The following is a 19,997-nucleotide window of genomic DNA, read 5'->3' as shown; positions in this document are numbered from 1 at the left end:
GCTAGTACCTCAGTAACCAAGGAATAGGACAAACATAAGTCTATAAGGACCATAAAGTCCGCAAAGAAGATCAGAAAGGGAAAAGACCAAGTAATCATCCATAGTGGATCCGACGAGGATACTGCACCTCTACCTTCTTTGACATCTACAAGAAGTAGCATTGTCATGAAGGAAGCACCAGCAACCCTTCCAAGGGATGTTGAGATGCCAATTGAGGCCAGAGCCACTACTCCAAAGGGACAAGGGGAATACCCACATCCTCTTGTTGAGATGCAATGCCTCAAAGAAGCACAAAAATTGGTACGAGAGTGCCAAGAGAAATTTGAAGAGAGACTTGGGAAAAGCAAGGCAGCAGATACAATTCACCCATGGTATAAAATACCCAGACAACCACCCACAAGAACTGCCAGAGATGGTGGTTGAAGAGTCAATGTTTGAGCACTTAGTTGGAGAACCTACCCTAATGCAAAAGATGTTCAAAGAGGATCCTACCTTAAACTCCTTCAAGAGGATGGTAACCTACCCTTTTATGGCATTGAAGAGCCACAATCGGAGGGCCAAGAAATTATGGAGCTACTAAGAGATACAACAGGCTTGTGAAACTTCATGTCCATGGAAGTTAAAGTTCCAATTGGTTCACTCCTTCAAAGTAGTCTCGTCTCATGGAGGGATCTCACTGATTGGATGAATAGACAGGTAGTGACACAAGAACCTATAACCAACAGCAAGACTGCTCCATCGATAGAGAACCCAGAGATGCCCAAGGTATCCCTACACAAGCTAGGTTAATACTTTGAGATCAATGATTTGAACGCAATGCTACCCATCATTTATCAGGTTTAAAAGTTCACTGCAATCTTGGATGGAGGAGCAAGAGTAAGTATCATCACCTGAAGATGTTGGGAAAAGGTTCCTCATGAAGGTGGAACCCTCAGACCATCATTGAATCACACTTCAATCGCACCTGGCCCAACTTTATAAACCAAAATTGTATACTACAAACTAGGCAGACTTCTTCTATCATGATCTTAGTGCCGCATGCACATAGCACAATTCTAGGATAATAAATCATATGCTGTTTATGCCCATCATCTTCCACTTGTGTACAAAAAAGTTAATTCGAGATGATTATGGATATGTAGCAAAGTCAAGGGATTTGCTGCCAAAGTATTTACAACAACAATCCAAGTCACTAGCCAAGGACAAGGGGTAGAGCAACAAGGAAGACAAAGAGACGAGCAATGGAGTATGGTTGAAGGTCAAGGCTAACAGGGAAATGGATAGACAAATCGAAGCTTCCAAAAAAATCAGGGAAAAGGCTGAAGCTCGATGACAGGAGCAGTTAAGAAAAGAGGAGGCAGAGAAACAAGCAATGGAAGCTGAAGTAGCAGAGGCAGTAGCAACAACCTCAACTCGAGGGCACAATGATGACTTACAACCTCTAGAGATCCATGGACAAACAATCGAAACTCCACTGAGCATGACAGACTCAACGGCTATCGGACTCTTATCATCAATCACGGGTAAATGTCACATGCACCCAGACCAGCCCGCTCCACCCACAACTTGCAGGGGGTGTAAAGATTGCGGGAGAGAGGGAGGAGACTCAAGTGTAGCTTCTTCACAACGTACACAAGAGAGAGGACACAAGATGTGGAGGCTGAAGCTTATCTTCACTTACTTGAAAATAGCACACAACAACAATACAATAGAAGAGGGGTATACCCTATATGTCGAGCCCTAGAATATGCGATTCATATGTGAACCCAAACAAAAACATACGTGGCAGTCTAACTATGCCACGAGTACAACCAACATAGGCGATGACATAAATGATAGTCCCCCAGGAGATACATCGAGGCTAGAGCTTCATATCTCAACACTCCCCCTCAAGCTCAAATCCATCTTAAGTACACCAAGCAAGCTCCTAAATTTGCGAAGCTTCTTGGTATCCAAATCCTTCATAAAAATATCAGCCACCTGCTCCTCAGTTTTGACATACACAAGATCAATCTCACCTGCTACTAGAACCTTCTCCCTCACAAAGTGACAATGCACCTCAATGTGCTTTGTTCTAATATGATAAACTGCATTATATAGCAAGCATGATGCTTCTAATATTGTCACAATGAATGACAGTTGTTGCATGTAAAGTGCCATTGGCTATGTCAAAATGAAGTCCACTCAAATGTGTGCACAACCAAAGTTGCTTCTATTGGTGGATGCCATTACTATGTGACCTTTATTGATGACTACACTAAGAAGGTGTGGATTTATTTTAAGAAGCACAAAAGTGAAGTGTTCAGCCATTTCAAGGCTTTTAAGGCCATGGTTGAAAAAGAGAAAGGTGTGCATATTAAGGTGCTAAGATCTGATGGAGGGGGAGAGTATTTTTCAAAATAATTTAGTGAATATATGAAAGAACAGGGAATTCAAAGGAAGTACTCATGTAGGTATACCCCTCAACAAAATGGGGTTGCAGAAAGGAAGAACACGCATATTGGAGAAGTAGGACGAGCGATCCTAAATGACAAAATTATGCATGACTATTTTTGGATTGAAGCAGTAGCAACTGTTGTTTATATTATGAATAGAACTCCCACTGCAGCTGTCCATGGCATGACGATTGAAGAAATGTATATAGGCCAAAAACCAGATATTCTCCAGTGAATTTGTTCATGAGCTTCAATATATGGTGTGGTTTGGTCTTAGAAGACCAAGGCTCTTGGTCGGATGTAGTAGCCGTGGCCTTTCCTACTGCCACTCCCCTTCTTAGTGCTTGCACCATGCTTAAAAGATCTTCTGTAACTACCGACTGTGGGGGTAGTAGTGGAGGATAGTTCATGGGGTAGCATCCATACGTGAATTGGGGATCCTTGTATCATGTGGTTGAAGGCATAGGAACTGGGGGTCTTGGTTCTATGGGTGGTATATATGGACCTGTAGATGGATGGAGTCGTCTACAGTACAGAGAGGAGGAAGGGGGTCCGTTGTGCTCGAGGTAGTATGCCGTGATGGGGGTGAGTGCCTAGTACAAGGACAAGATAATAACATCCCAAGTGATGTTGTAGTCCAAGATAGGAAGGATGAAGGGGTGATGGGAGGCTAACACTTCCGCTAAATGTTCGGCACCAAATAAGAGAGCGATGCATTGCTGGTATAGGACCTTCCTATCTACGATTATCACTATGTTAAGTTGGGGATGCGACTAGTAGGGTTGGTTGGGAGGAAAGGGGAGTCGAGGGCAGAACATCGCTGTCAACACTTAAACATGTAGCACAAGAACCGAGAGAGAGAGAGAGAGAGAGAGAGAGAGAGAGAGAGACAAAGAGAGAGAGACAGAGAAGGAGAGCGTCAAAAGGTGTGATGGGACACTTCCTTGTATTCCAAGATGTACAACACCAACTGTGGGGATGAATGCAACCAAGAGGATGGGTGTAGCGGAGGGGAGGAGTGCAGCCCAGGATAGTCGGAGATGAGGTGAGAGGAAAACCTTCGAGAGAGAGAGCTACCAAGAGTGTCACTCGAGAAGTGCCCCTATCTCCCTTCCTTTCTCCCCTTTTCTTCTGTCCAATCCTTGATCCTTATCTCCCCATGTGAGAGGGGAGGGCCCGAGGCATTAGATGCACCGCCAAAGTTTGGTGGTGGTGATGAGGCCGTTCATGTAGTGGTTGGAGTTGCAGAGCATCTTGCGGGAGGGGTACCACATCGTATGGTGAGAGCGAGAGGCATTTGTGTCGTTGAAGAGGAGGAGTGATGGAGAGGAGATGTGGAGTGACAGGAGGAGATGCGTCGGTGAAGTAGAGACAAAGGTCATGACTCTGGTGGTAGAAGTGGAGGTACCATGGCAAGGCGACGACAAAGGGGTAGAGATGTCAGAGGCTCCAGGGAAGAGTTGCTTGTCAGAGGGCCAAGGAGAGGGATAGATATTCATGGTGTTGCGGGAGGTGAGGTGCCAGAGGTGAGGTGTCGGAGGTGACCGGAGGTGAGATGGAGGAGGTGATCGGAGCCATCTACAGGTGCCCCGGCCCTAAATCATTCACCGTCCTCGGTGAATGCTCTGTCAGTATGTCTCAAGCGAAAGGAGAAAAAATTACATCTTTAGGAGCATGAAAAGGGTAGCTGCCTCATTACAAAATAGATCATCCCAACATGGGGGTAGTGCAAAAAATATACATCCGAGTGCCTTCATGAGCAAAGAGGAACTTCATCAAAACAACAATGGAGAATGCTACAACAAGATACAACATTGAATACAAAATCCATCTTCCTTAGCATGGATGCCAAAGAGAAACCCTAGTCGGAGGAATCTAGGTCATCGTCCTCATCTCCATCGGCCTCCTTGTCTGCTACATCAAAGGTGGTATCACCATCAGCCTCGTCAATGTCCTCACTCACTGTCATCATTAGTGGCCTCAAAAGAAGAGGCAGTCATAGATGCAAGATCATGTGAACTAGCCAATGGAATGGCATCCTAGTGATGAGTAACACTTGAGGGGAGAAGGCCAATGGAATGGCATCCTGTTGATGAGTAACACTTGAGCGAAGAAGGGTTGGTACAACAATAGGAGGTGGAGGTGGAGTGCGTGAGATGTAATCGTCGAGGTAGATGGTGGAGGAAGGGATGTTGATGGAAAGGGAGATGTCATAGGAGGGGATTTTGATGGAGAGGGAGATGGCGTAGGAGGGGATGTTGATGGAGAGGGAGGGGATGTCGATGATGGCCACGTAGATGTTGTAGGAAGCATCAATGGAGAGGGAGAGGTCGTAGCAATCGTCGAAGAGGTTGTGATAGATGATCTACCGAAGGGGTGATGTAAGGTGGAAAAATGGGAGGGAGAAGGAGGAGAGGGGGTCGTCGAAGAGGTTGTGATGGACGCTGCAATGGAGGGGTGATAATAAGAGGGAAAAGGTTAGGGGGAAGAAGAAGAGGGGATCGTCGAAGAGGTTGTGATGAATGATCTACTGGAGGGGTGATGTTAAGGTGGAAAAATGGGAGGGAGAAGAAGGAGAGGGGGTTGTCGGGGGGCAGAGGAGGAGGGGAGGGGGAGGCAGAGGAGGGAAGTAGGGGAGGGGGTGAGGGGGGGGCGGTGGAGAGGCAAGGGGAGGGAGAGGTGAAGGAGGTGGGCAGAGGAGGGGAGGAGAGGGGAGGGGGGGCGGAGGAGAGGCGAGGGGAGGGAGAGGCAAAGGAGGGGGGCAGAGGAGGAGGGGAGGGAGGGGAGGGGGAGGCAGAGGAGGGGGGTAGGGGAGGGGGTGAGGGGGGGCAGTGGAGAGGCGAGGGGAGGGAGAGGCAAAGGAGGGAGGCAGAGGAGGGGAGGAGAGGGGAGAGGGGGGCGGAGGAGGGGTGTCGGTGGAGAGGGGAGGGAGGGGAGGGGTGAAGGAACAAAGATGGAGACAAGGAGTGAACACGAGTGAACGAATGTGCTCACACAAGAAAGCTCCAATAGATGTTCGATAGAAATGAGATACAAAGTACTTGGTATATATAGTATCCAAGTAGAACATAAAAAAGACTAAGTACTACACTAGCCTACAAGGTCATATCTTTGTATGTGTCTATAGACTAAGTACTACACTAGCCTACAAGGTCATATCTTTGTATGTGTCTACAAATCCCCCCTCAAAGATATGACTGAAGTACTCTAGAAATGTCTCAGAAGTACCTAGGGCACCTGAAGTACCATGGTTGCACAAATTCATCCATCAGGATATAGCAACCTATGGGGTAACACATGAATAACAATGTCATTTTATAACCCCCCTTGACATTGTTGTTATATCTCGTATCCCCAAGCCTTGTCGATGACGAGTAAAAAGTGGAGCTAATAGGCTTTTAGTGAAATATCCGCCACATTATCCTCAGTAGGACAATAGATAAGATCAATGAAGCCATCCTGTATACAATCCCGAACCTAATGATAATGATTCTCAATATGTTTCATGCGGGCATGAAAAACAGGATTTTTTCCAATGTCAATGCAACTCATACTGTCGCACAAAATTGAGCTGGCCTCACCATCTTGTGCATGATGCAAATCAAACATAAGCTTCCTTAACCACATTGCTTCTGTAGTGGCTGCGTTTTCTGCTCTATACTCAACTTCACTAGAGGAAAGAGAAACACGGTCTTGCTTTTTACTGAGCCAAGATATGCATGCTGAACCCAATGAGAAGCAATAGCCAGTGGTTGATTTTCTATCATCCATGTCCCCTGACCAATCTGAGTCAGTGAAACCACTCAGAGAAATGTCACAATTTGCAGCATAGTGCAATCCATGAGTAAGAGTGCCCTGCAAATACCTGAGAACCCTCTTGGCTTCTTGCCAATGTGTGACTGTGGGACAATGCATGAACTGACTTAGCAACCATGTGGCATGTGCAATATCAGCCCTGGTAGAACACAGATAGATAAAACTACACACCAACTGTCTATAAAGTGTGCCATCAAACTTCTCTGCTGTGTCATGCTTTGAAAGCTTAAGGCCTTTTGTCAATGGAGTGGCCATAGGTTTGCAATTTTCCATCTTAAATTTTTGCAAGAGACTCTTTGCATACTTTGTCTGTGACATACATATCCCCTCCTGTGTTTGCCAAAACTCAATGCCAAGACAATAGTGCAAGAGGCCCAAAGCTGTCATATCAAATGTCTGACACAACGCGGTCTTCATGGCTGCAATTTGCTGAGTACTACTTTTTGTGAGTAGTATATCATCCACATAAAGAACTAAAATCAGCAAATCTGATTTTTCTTGCATAACATATAGATTGGACTTTGTATGTGTGTTCACAAAGCCCTGGGATAGCAAATACTGATGTATCTTGTGATACCAGGCACGGGGTGCTTGTTTGAGCCCATACAATGCCTTGCGTAGCTTGCACAGCTTGTGCTCTTGTCCCTTAACCTCAAAACCTTGGGGTTGCTGCACATAAACTTCCTCCTGTAAATCACCGTTCAAGAAGGCAGTCTTGACATCCATCTGAAAGACGGGCCAGCCATAACTTGCAGCAAGAGAGATGACAGACTGAATGGTAGTCATCTTGGCTTTTGGAGCAAAGGTCTCCTCATAATCAACTCCCTCCTCTTGGGCATACCCCTTGGCAACTAGCCGGGCCTTGTGTTTTTCAACAGTACCATCTGCATGATACTTAACCTTATAGATCCATTTTGTGCCAACAACATTCTTCCCAATGGGCTTATCAACCAAATCCCATGTGGCATTCTTTTCAATGGATCTAATTTCTGATTTCATGGCTTCCTGCCATGCTGGATGTTCCTGGGCATCCTCAAATCTTTGGGCTCAATTTCAGCTTCCATAACTGAAGCCATCAAAGCATAATTCACCTGTGATGATGCATTCTTTGTGGCTGTCCTGGTTCTCCCCAAAGTTGGCTGAACATTAGCTTCTCTGATGAGGGACAACTGTGCCCATTATGGAACTGAATTTTCAGCACTACTGCTGGCTATACCACTGGGTGTAGCATCCTTGGCACGATGGTGGTAATGTTTCCAAACATGTGGCTGTCCTGCCCCACTAGTTGGCTGCCCTTCTGGAACATTTGAGGGAAATCCCCCCTCAACACATGGCACCAAATCTGAACTGGGTGAGGAGGATGGAGAATCCATCTCATCATTATCAAACTGAATAATATTAAGAGGCACATCATCATATGGTGGCAAGTCAACATTGACCGGTTGCATGGTTTCATTCTCAGCAAAGGCAACATCTCTACTGATAATAACCCTCCCGCTAACAGGATCATACAAATGAAATCCTTTACTCTCAATACTGTACCCCACAAATATGCACTTGACACTCTTGTCATCAAGCTTAGTTCTATGTTGAGCAGGGATCAAAGCATAAGCAATCGACCCAAAAATTCTGAAATGATTGACCTTGGGCTTATACCCATAGTATACCTCAAATGGTGTCCTGTCAACCAAAGCTTTTGTTGGGCATCTGTTCAAAATGTATGTGGCTGTAGTAATGGCCTCTCCCCAAAATCCTTTTGAGACTTTCTTGAATTTCAGCATGCACCTTGTCATTTCCACAAGAGTCCTATTCTTCCTTTCGGGAATAGGATTGCACTGGGATGTGTATGGCACAGTCAAATGATGTTTGATGCCATGTTCTTGCAAATATCCTTCAAACACATCTAAAGTGTACTCTCCCCCTCTGACTGTGTTAAGTGTTTGTATCTTGGAATTGGTCTAATTCTCAGCCATAGCCTTGAATATCTTGAACCAATAAAACACCTCTGATTTTTTCTTCATGAGAAAGAGCCATGTTAATCTGGAATAGTCATCAATGAAGGTAACAAAGTACCTTGCCCCTCTATGAGTAGTAACATTCATGGGGCCACAAACATCACTGTGCACTATTTGCAATACTCTTGTTGCCTTCACATCACCTTTCCCATCCTTTTTGAAAGGTAGGCGGTGCAATATGCCAAGAGCACACCCTTCACACACTTCATTGACTAGTTGCTGTAATTTTGGCATTCCAATGACCATATTGTTGTTAAAAAAATAGGTCAATGCCCTGTGATGAACATGGCCAAACCTTGCATGCCATAAATCACCCTGAGATACACATGATACAGCCATGGCATGCTGAGTATAGGGCTGAGCATCAAGCTTGTACAACCCCTTCTGATAAGTGCCTGTAGCCACAATAGCATAACCATTTTTAGGATCCTTAATCCTGCATTGGCTGCCCTGAAACTCTACCAACATATGTTGGTCATAAGCAATGGAAGAAACTGAAATCAGATTTTTTTTCAAATCTGGAACATACCAAACATCACGGATATATTGTTTCTTCCTTGAACCATCCGAAAGAATAGGAACATGTCCCACTCCTGTGATATCCTGTGTGGCATCATTGGCACAAACAACCTGTCTACCATGAACAGGTGTAATATCCTCAAACCAATCTCTGTGATGGGTCATGTGCTTAGAAGCACCGTTGTCCAAATACCAAGTATCAGTGGTGGCCAAAGATGCATCAATACCCTCTGACACTGGCTCAATAAGAGCATGAGCATGTGTAGCATGCCTGCAATGCTGCACTCCCCCCTTGTGTCGATGATCTCCTGATCCACAACACCAAAGGCAAAATCCTTGTCATCTTGGGCATAGTGTGCATGAGAAGAGGCATTTGAATTTTCAGCAGGTGCCACAAAATTATTGTTTGTAGTCCCCCTCTTCTTCTCATTAGCAACCCTTTTCTAACACTCTGCAATAAAATGACCAGGCTTTTTGCAGTAGTTACATGTACCCTTCTTCTTAGATCCATGACTTGCATGAGAGCTTGCATTCCCCTCATTTTTGGATTGAAATGCATTGCTGTATTTTCTCTGAAAATTAGCTCCCTTTGACTGAAATTTTTCCTTTCCCTGCATGGCAAGAGCTTGCTCACCTTGGCGGGATAAATGAGCAAAATTAGAGGTTCTTTCCTCTTCTTATAGGAGCAGTCCTACCAACTCATCAAATGAGACAGGGGCAGCCCTAAGCATGATAAACAAAGAGGTAACAAATGTGCCAAATGACGGAGCCAGGCTGTTGAGAGTGATAGTGACAAGCTTTCTGTCCTCTATCTCCTCATCAACATTTGCTAATTGATCTCTAAGATCAGTAATCTTAGCAATGTGCTATGTAATTGTCTGCCCTTCTTCCATCTTCATCTCCTTGAGTTGATTTGTCAAAGCTAGCACTCTAGCTTCATTCTTGACATGGTACATGCTTTCCAATTTATCCCAAGCAGCTTTAGCATATTTGCAGGAGTTGATGGTAGACATAATGTGCCTCTTCACTGAGAGGGAAATCAAGGACAGAGCCTGGGCATTTCTCCTATCAAACCTCCTTTGCTCCTCCAATAAGGCAGGAGTAGGACCTGTGGATGAAGATGAACTAGCTGCAGCAGCAGCTGGCCTAGTTTCATCACCACTCACAATATCCCACAGTCCCTTGCCAACCAAAATGTTGCGGAGCACAAATGACCACAAGGCATAGTTTGGACCTTCCAATTTGTCCCCATCTGTAATAGTACCAAAGTTCTCTGAAAGAGACATAGTGCTTGCACAAATAACTGACTGCAAATACTGCAAGTAAAACACAATGCAACCAAGAGCAGACAAGCTCGTTGCAACACAGAGCAAATAGGCTCTTTACAATCACTGCCAAGGCATAAACCACTGCACCTCAAAACTGAAAATGCATCCAATCACTTGCCAACACAATCTGAAATTGCAAGCTGGTAACTGTGTCCACGCAAGAAGTATCTGTTCACCGAGATCCTGTAAGGATGAAAGGGATTCTTACCAGGAACAAAGTCGTGTTGAACAGGAGCGTGCTGTATGCTAAATGAATTTGTAGCCCACAAAAAGTCGAGCTGAATGTCAGATCGAAAGCAACACGGGAACACCAGGGAACTTGCTGCGAGACGGAATGCAAGGCTGAATCTAGGTTCTAGTGACGAATGCCCTGATACCACATGAAGGAACAAAGATGGAGACAAGGAGTGAACACGAGTGAACGAATGTGCTCACACAAGAAAGCTCCAATAGATGTTCGATAGAAATGAGATAAAAAGTACTTGGTATATATAGTACCCAAGTAGAACATAAAAAAGACTAAGTACTACACTAGCCTACAAGGTCATATCTTTGTGTGTGTCTACAGACTAACTACTACACTAGCCTACAAGGTCATATCTTTGTATGTGTCTACAAGGGGGAGGCACAGGAGGGGGGTAGGGGAGGGGGTGAGGGGGGGCGGTGGAGAGGCGAGGGGAGGGAGAGGTGAAGGAGGGGGGCAGAGGAGGGGAGGAGAGGGGAGGGGGGGTAGATGAGGGGTGCCGGTGGAGAGGGGGAGGCAGAGGAGGGGGGTAGGGGAGGGGGTGAGGGGGGGCGGTGGAGAGGTGAGGGGAGGGAGAGGCAAAGGAGGGGGGCAGAGGAGGGGAGGAGAGGGGAGGGGTGGGCAGAGGAGGGGTGCCAATGGAGAGGGGAGGGAGGGGAGGGGGAGGCAGAGGAGGGGGGTAGGGGAGGAGGTGAGGGGGGGCATTGGTGGAGAGGCGAGGGGAGGGAGAGGTGAAGAGGAGGGCAGAGGAGGGGAGGAGAGGGAAGTTGGGGCCGGAGGAGGGGTGCTGGTGGAGAGGGGAGGGAGGGGAGGGGGAGGCAAAGGAGGGGTGCCAGTGGAGAGGGGAGGGGGGACGGAGGAGAGGCGAGGGGAGGGAGATGCGAAGGAGGGGGGCAGAGGAGGAGGGGAGGGAGGGGAGGGGGAGTCAGAGGAGGGGGGTAGCGAAGGGGGTGAGGGGGGGCGGTGGAGAGGCGAGGGGAGGGAGAGGCGAAGGAGGGGGGTAGAGGAGGGGAGGAGAGGGGAGGGAGGGGCGGAGGAGGGGTGCCGGTGGAGAGGGGAGGGAGGGGAGGGGGAGGCAGAGCAGGGGTGCCGGTGCAGAGGGGAGGGGGGGCGGAGGAGAGGCGAGGGGAAGGAGAGGCAAAGGAGGGGGGTAGAGGAGGAGGGGAGGGAGGGGAGGGGGAGGCAGAGGAGGGGGTAGGGGAGGGGGTGAGGGGGGGCAATGGAGAGGCGAGGGGAGGGAGAGGCGAGGGGAGGGAGAGACGAAGGAGGGGGGCATAAAATTTAAAATGAAAGAAAAAGGGAGGAAGAGAGGAGTCATAGATGAGGAAGAAAGAATTGTCAAAAAAGAAATAGGAGACGTGGATGAAGTGAGAAGGGAAAAAGGGTGAAAAGAGGAAGGTGAAAGGAAAGTGGAAGGGTGGAGTTTGCATGGGAAAACAGGGGGAAAACAAGAGTGTGCAGAGGGTGTGAGGGAGGGAGAACGAGATATTCGGAGGAGAATAATATATGGTACAGGTGTGTGGGGGAAAAACAAGAATGCGCAGAGGATTGTGAAGGAGAATAAAAAAATAAAACAAGAGTGTTCAGAGGAATGTGAGAGGAGAAGGGAAAAAAAAAGAGTGTGTAGAGGAGTGCGTGTAGTGGAGGAATTACCAGGGTGTGCAAAAGATACCTTTATGGGATTTTAGGAGGATGCCGATGATGAAGGTGCTGAAGTGTTGGGATCATAGTACCGCTTAAGGCGTGAGCCATTAACTAAACCTTTGGGTGAACCATTGAGATTCTCAAGAGCAACAACACCTCGAGGTAGGATGGTTCTCGCACGATATGGTCCATTCCATGCGTATACCAACTTCTGCTCTTTTTTTAAGTATTTTGCATCATAAAGTAGGACAAAATCTTCTTCAGTGAATGTTGGCATGCGTAGGTGTCTATCATGCCATGCCTTCCGTCGCCGTCCTTCAATATCCTCTGCAAGCTGAGCATGTCGGTGGCGTTCTTAAAGATGCATTATGTGTTCCACTTGGGCGAGTAGTGCTTTGTGAAAATCATCATCTCGTGGTGTGAAGAGTCTGTAACTGTCACCATAAAACTCAAAAGGCATGACGGCTTCAAGACCATACACAAGTTGAAAAGGGGTGAATTGAGTAGTGGCTTTGAAGGTGGTGCGGTACGTCCAAAGAGCGCCGAGAAGAGCCTCAGCCCAGTGGGTGGGGTGATTGTCACAAATTTTGTGGAGCATGCATCCAAAGGTCTGATTCGAACTCTCGGCCTGGACATTGGCTCGGGGATAGTAGGCAGTGGATTTTCGATGAAAAATTTTGTAGCGGTCCAGAATGATGGTGATGACCTGATTAATAAAATGGGTGCCATGGTCACTAACAATTTCTAGAGGACAACCAAACCTAGAGAAAATTAGCTCATATAGAAATGAGGCTATGGTTGCTGCAGTGTTATCTTTGGTCGCTTTAGCTTCTACCCACTTAGTAGCATAGTCTGTTGCTACCAAAATATATTGGGCAGAGCCACTAGATGGAGGATTAATGGGGCCGACGAAATCTATGCCCCATTGTTCAAATGGTGCCCAAGGTTCTATAAGTTGGAGTGGGTTACAGTTTAGACTTGTCGGTCGTTGACCTCCACGTTGGCATGGGTTACACTGGCGGACATAGGTCTTGCAGTCCTAATGGATTGATGGCCACCATAGGCCTAAGAGTAGAATGCGGCGTGCAGTTTGGATAGCTGAGACATGGCCACTTGCAGGGCCCGCATGGGCATCACGAATAATGGGCCGAACTTCATGGGGGTTGATGCAACGCCGGAGGATGTCATTTGGGCCTTTGAGATAAAGGTATCCTCCGATGAGCTGGTAGGGTCCCGATTTAAGGAGTAGGGTGCGTTTATCTCTAGCACGTAATCCAGGTGGAAAGGTTCCAACGGAGAGGAGGTAGCTGATATCTGAATACCAAGGGGGGGTGGCTTCGAGATGATAGAGGCTGAAGGAGGGTTGTGTGGGTAGAGAAGGAGGAGGGTTGGGGATTAGTAGTGATAGAGGTGATGGTGAGGACGAGGAGCTTGAAGTTGGAGAGGAGTTGGTTTCAAGGGCAAAAGTTTGAGAGTCAGGCAGATCATCAGGGACACCACTGGGGCTAGGGTCACCATGTTCGATCCTAGATAAATGATCGGCAATAACGTTTTGTCATCCAGGACGTATGAGAATTTCAAAGTCAAACTCTTAGAATAGTAAGAGCCATCGTTGAATGCAACCAGAAACCTGGGCTTTGTTCAAAAGGTACTTTAGGGGTTGGTGGTCTGTGATGATTGTGAAGTGGGTGGCAAGGAGGTAGTGTTGGAATTTGTGCAGAGCAAAAACAATAGCCAAGCCTTCTCGTTCTGCGGTGGAATAATTGCGCTCGGCTGAGTTAAGTTGATGGCTTGTGAAAAAGACAGGGAGGTCCAAGGGGCCATCTAACTCAGGTTGGGCAAGGACTACACCAATTGCCACATTGCTAGCATCCGTATGCACGTGGAAGGGCTGATTCCAATCTGGCTAGGTAAGGATGGGCATGGTGGTGAGAGCTATCTTTAAGGTCTCAAAGGCTTCATGTTGTCGAGAGCCCCAATGGAAGGGGGCATCCCATTGAAATAGTTCGGTCAACGAGGCAGCAATCTGGGCATAATGGCAGATGAATTTTCGATGATAGCCCACATGGCTGAGAAAGGATTTGACAGCCTTCGGTGTGGAAGGAGGGGGGAGGCGTAAGATGGAAAGAATTTTCTCGAGGTCAGAGGCAAGCCCGATCTGAGAAATGATGTGACCGAGAAGAGTGCTAGTGGTGATGAAGAATTCACATTTCAGAGTATTGAGTCTGAGAGAAGATTTGCGACACTTTTGAAAGCATAGAGAGAGAAGATAGATGTGTTCATGGAATGAAAGCTCCTTGGGGCTAGCAGCAACCCCGTTCATGCATGAGAAGTCATCAAGGAAAGCCCTCATAAAGGTAGTGAGATATTTTGAGAATACCGAAGTGATTATCCGTTGAAAGGTGGAGGGGGCATTTTTCAAGCCAAATGGCATTTTAGTATACTTGAAGGTGCCCCACTGAGACACAAAAGCAGTCTTGTCTTGATCACCTTCAGCAATCACAACCTAATTGTAGCCACTAAATCCATCCATGAAGGAGTAGAGCGAATGCCCTACCACATCTTCTAGAATACGATCCATAAAGGGTATGGGAAACACTTCATTTCGCGTGGCTTTATTTAAGGAGCGGAAGTCTACACAAACACGTTTTTTGTTTGACCTCTTTTTGGGTATGATGACAATCGGGGAGAGCCATTCGGAGTGTTCAATGGGGACAATGATATTAGTGGCTGCCAACTTGTCTAGTTCTTCCTTGACTTTTTCCACATATCGTGGATTCATGCGATAGGGAGGACTGCGGATGGGTTTGGCATTGGGACGTAATGGAATGTTGAAAATGCCAATTCCGGCAAGGACATCCTGTAAGTCATGATAAGTCTAGGCAAAAACATCTTGGTAGGACTGGAAGAAAGAATGGACCATGTCTAGATGGGAGGGGTGCTCCCATACCCAAGAGCTTACAGGGATTGGACGAGGATTATCGTCTGATCCTAGGTTGATCTCGCTGGTGATCCATAATTGCCTAGGTCATTTGTATAGAGGGCTTGGTTGTAGAGGGCAAGGTCGTGGGCTGGCTTATCACAGAGGGGAAAGTCCCCTTTGTTTTCTTCGAGCCAGTTGGAGGGAGCAACTTGTGCCACAGTATCTGCGGGTGTGGTTGGATCAATGAGAATATGATGTGAGAGGCAGGCTAGGTGGTCATGAAATGGGCGGTAGGCAGTTCGACTATGCTTAGGTGGTTCAGGGTCCTAGAGGCCAATGACCTCTATGGGATCATCCTTAGGAGAAGAATCATCGAGAGAGTTGTTTGGGGAGTTCTCATGAGATGTGGAGGCCTCTTCTGGGGGATTATTCCACTCCGCGATTTGAACCATGCGTAAATCAATGGTGCGAATTGAGGAAGATTGTGTGGTGTCTGAAGAGGAGGAGGGTGTGTGCGAAATGGATAAGGAGTATAGCCAAGGAAGTGATCGGATATGTGGTAGAGGTGTGGTGGGGTTAGGTAAGATAGGTGGTAAGCATGTGGAAGCAGAGCAGCTGGTGGGGTTTGGTAATGGGGGAGGGTGGCAGTGGTTAGGATTAGGTAGTAGTGGAGGGCGGCGAGGAATACTAGGGAGGGGAAGGCCGTAGGACATGGGAGGGATGGAAGTGGGATAGGATGGAAGGGTGCTGGAGGGATGAGGGAGTAGGGGTGGGAGTTGGTGAGCGGAGGGAAATCGTTGGGATGATTTAGTGGATGAAGTGGGAGAGCGAGTGGTATGTGTGAGTTGAGATTGAAGGGGAGGATCAGGGTGGTAGATGGAGAGTGCAGAAGAGATGGGTGATGGTAGTAGAGGAGGAAGAGGGGAAGAAGAGGAAGGGGGGGAATGAGATGAGGAAAGAAGATGTGGGGGCGGTGTGCGTAACAATGGTGGAGAGTGAGAAGGTGTGTTGTATGTGGTGGAAGAAGGGGTGACTTGAGAACTGCCTTCGTCAGACCAAAGGAGATTGGAAAGAATGTGATACGGGGAGGAAGAAGGGGATGTTTCGGGTGAGTTCACAGGAGTGATGGGAGACAAATTTGGAGGAAGTGGTGGCAGGAGGATATTGGGTGGATGGGACGATTGAGAGGATGGAGGGCAATCAATGGCATTTACATGAATGAAATCCAAGCCAATTAACCATGTGAGAAGTGCAATACCTTGTTCAAGATTGATGATGCCATCTTCAGTCACAACATCTAGTTCCACCTCCGGTACAACTTGAGTGGTCCATGTATCAGAGGATGGGGTTGCTTGGTGGTTGTGTGCGTCATCCGAGGATGGTTCATGCTTGTCCAAGGGCATGTCAATGAGGCGACCATTAAGCGGAACCATCAAACTATCAGTCCCCTAATTATGCACTACCTTTGCAATGCGCAACCATGGACGACCGAACAGTAGAGGGTATGCTTCGGTGGTTGGTGCCATGTCCATAACAACAAAATTCATGACAAATGTGAGTCCATTAACAATCATGCTCGCTCCTTTGACCGATCCCACGGGTTGGACTGTTCGTTGATCAGCAAGACACAGGATGAAGGGAGGGGGATCGGTGATGGGTAAGCCAATTTTCAAACGGGTTGTCTCTGGGAGAATATTGATGCCAGAACCCCCATCCAAGATGACACCTTCAATTGTGACTCCTTCCAAGACCACTGTCAGCTTGGGAGCATTTATATCAGCAATTTTGGGCCCCGAGAAACAAACACCAACAGAGGCAACTGATGAAGGGGAGGAAGGGTTAGAAGAAAGTGAATGAGGGTGAGCGGGAGGTGTGTGAGGGTGTGGAGAGGGGGAAGATGTGGTGGCTGATGTGGGAGAGGTGACACTGACAGGGAGTGGGGGGGGCGACCGGTGTACTCCATTTATGCGAGAGAAAAGCCAACTTGCGGGAAACGGTAGGGCTTAAAGCACAAAGTTCAGACAGTTTGACCTTTACCTCCAAGGAAGCAAGAGTAGAGTCGAAGGAGTCCGTCGTATGAATGGGCATAAGGGGTCGAGTACTCACTTCTAGTGGTGGTTCTTTGGCCAACTCACGGGCAGCTTCTACAAAGGCCTTTTCGACAAGGGGTGTTCTTAGGTGGCGGCGAGGAGCAGTTGAAGTTGAAGTAGGGGGAGGTGAAGCACGTTGACTATGGGTGACAATGGCAACCATGGGGTGCTCAATGTCAATAAGATGGGCGGCGGGGGGTGGACGGGGAGGTGGAGTCCCAAGAACGGAGGGGGGTTGTGGTGGCAGGGATGATGAAGCAACATTGAGACACTTAGGGCAATCACATGTGTAGTGGTCACGGGAAGTATGGCAATGTTGGCAAGGAGGACTATTCTCATGCAGAGGGTTTGAAGATGGCCATATTCACCACAGCGGAAGCACATAAGTGGGCGGTTGGAAGGAGGGCGAGGAGGAGGGAAAGAAGAGGGAGGATAGGGTGGTGGAGTGACATAAGACAAAGTAGCATATTGGGGATGAGTGTAAGGTGGTGCAGTGAAGGTAGGCGGATGAGGATACGGTGAAGCAACGGAGTGGGGTGGGAAGGTGAGACTAGAAGAGTAAGGAGACGGCGGAGGTGTAGGGTAGGAAGGGTGTGATAATGAAGACGTGGGAAAGGTGGGATTTGGGGAGAAAGCGGGGGGAGGTGTAGATGTGGGGTAAGATGGTGAAGGAGAATAAGAGGGAGGGACAATAGGGGGAACTGGAGTTGCAACATATACTGGGGGGGAGGGCGTTACCAAAAAGTCATCTTGTGGTGGTAGAACGGTTCTGGGTAGCTTGGACTTTTGCAAGACCTTAAGGTAGTAGCAATCGGAAGCATCATGTCCAGTCTGGTCACAAAAAGTACATTTCTTGTGCTCTCGACAGTCGGAGGAGGTATGGCCCTGGTGTTTGCAATTTTTACACCACACACCGTGGCGGGTGTGTTTGAGCTCGTCAAGTTGTTGGCGGAGAAGGTTGACCTCATCAGTCTTCTTTTGAAGTTTTAACTCTTCCAACTCCTTTCTTAGTTGAGAGATGTCATCGAACGGAATGGCATGCATGGACTTGTCCTTCTCGGTGATACAACGGGCATTTTCAACTTGAGTAGCCATCTCCTGGAGTTGTTCGAGGGTGGCAGCCTGCGGAAGTGTTTCTCTACGTGGACGGTGGGAGAGCTTTCATGACCCAACCTTTGACAAGGACCACGCCTGGATCTACTGGGAGGCGGGCTACCAAGATCTTGACTCGTGCAACCAACTCCGAAACTGTCTCGTGTGCACCCATCTCCAAATTGTTGAGTTCCTATATGATTAGATCATAGAAATCTCCTGCACGAAAGTTATGCAGAAATGCATCTTGCAAAGCTAACCAAGTAAGAAAATGACCAGCCACAAATTGACTATACCACTTATCTGCGCTATCTTCGAGAGTGACGGGGAACAGTACAAGATATGCATCCTCGCGCTCAACACCCTTGGATTTGCAAGCATATAGGAACCTTCGGACATGATCATTTGCATCCTCTGCAGAAGTGCCATGAAATCTTGGTGCCTTCACATTCACCCAAGCCAGAAGGTTAGACAATGGCTCAAGAGCTGGAGCTTGAGCCATGATAGGGAATGAAGTTGTCGAACGTGGGGGTGGAGATGGGAAGGATGCAGGTGAAGTGGGAAAAATCGAAAGGGAAGAAGGAGGGGAGGATGGTTGTGGAGGTGGAAGCTTTCGTGGTCGCCCACATGATCTATGTGTGGGAGGAGCACTGACTGCGTAGGGGCTTTTCTGGCTACTATTTACTTGTTCTAAAGGAAATGTCAAGGTGCTATCAGTACAAACAGAGGAGTGTGTGCGACGAAACATCAAAGGAATTTCATGCTAAATATGTTTCGAAGTTGACACTTGAACCCCCTTGAGTTCCCCAGCAGGATCGCCAAATTTTGATGTACCTGTAGACGAATGGAATCATCTACAATAGAGAGAGGAGGAAGGGGGTCTGTTGTGCTCGGGAAGTATGCCGTGAGGGGGGTGAGTGCCTAGTACAAGCAGAGGATAATAACATCCCAAGTGATGTTGTAGTCCAAGATAGGAAGGATAAAGGGGTGAGGGGAGGCTAACACTTCTGCTAAACGTTTGGCGCCAAATAAGAGAGCGATGCGTTGCTGGTATAGGAACTTCCTATCTACGATGATCACTATGTTAAGTTGGGGATGCGGCTGGTAGGGTTGGTTGGGAGGGAAGGGGAGTCGAGGGCAGAACATCGTTATAAACACTTCAACATGTAGTGAACCGAGAGAGAGAGAGAGAGAGAGACAGAGACAGAGAGAGACAGAGAGACAAGGAGAGCGACAAAAGTTGTGATGGGACACTTCCTTGTATTTCAAGATGTACAACACCAACTGTGGGGATGAATGCAACCAAGAGGATGGGTGTAGTGGAGGGGAGGAGCACAGCCTAGGATAGTCGGAGACGAGGTAAGAGGGAAACCTGAGAGAGAGAGAGAGCTACCAAGAGTGTCACTCGAGAAGTGCCCCTGTCTCCCTTCCTTTCTCCCCTTTTCTTCTGTCCAATCCTTGATCCTTATCTCCCCATGTGAGAGGGGAGGGCCCGAGGCATTAGATGCACCGTCAAAGTTGGGTGGTGGTGATGAGGCCATTCATGTAGTGGTTGGAGTTGCAGAGCATCTTGCAGGAGGGGTACCACATCATATGGTGAGAGCGAGAGGCATTTGTGCCGTTGCAGAGGAGGAGTGACGAAGAGGAGATGTGGAGTGACGGGAGGAGATGCGTCGGTGAAGTAGAGACAAAGGTCATGACTCTGGTGGTAGAGGTGGAGGTACCATGGCAAGGCGATGACAAAGGGGTAAAGATGTCAGAGGCTCCAGGGAAGAGTTGTTTGGTAGAGGGCCAAGGAGAGGGATAGATATTCATGGTGTTGTGGGAGGTGAGGTGCCGGAGGTGAGGTGTTGGAGGTGATTGGAGGTGAGATGGCGGAGGTGATCGGAGG

The sequence above is a fragment of the Dipteris shenzhenensis genome, chromosome 29 (assembly GCF_047967505.1).
Source record: "Dipteris shenzhenensis isolate YYH24624 ecotype China chromosome 29, Dip_SZ_1.0, whole genome shotgun sequence".
Taxonomy (NCBI): domain Eukaryota; kingdom Viridiplantae; phylum Streptophyta; class Polypodiopsida; order Gleicheniales; family Dipteridaceae; genus Dipteris; species Dipteris shenzhenensis.
Note: the sequence above shows the minus strand (reverse complement) of the source record.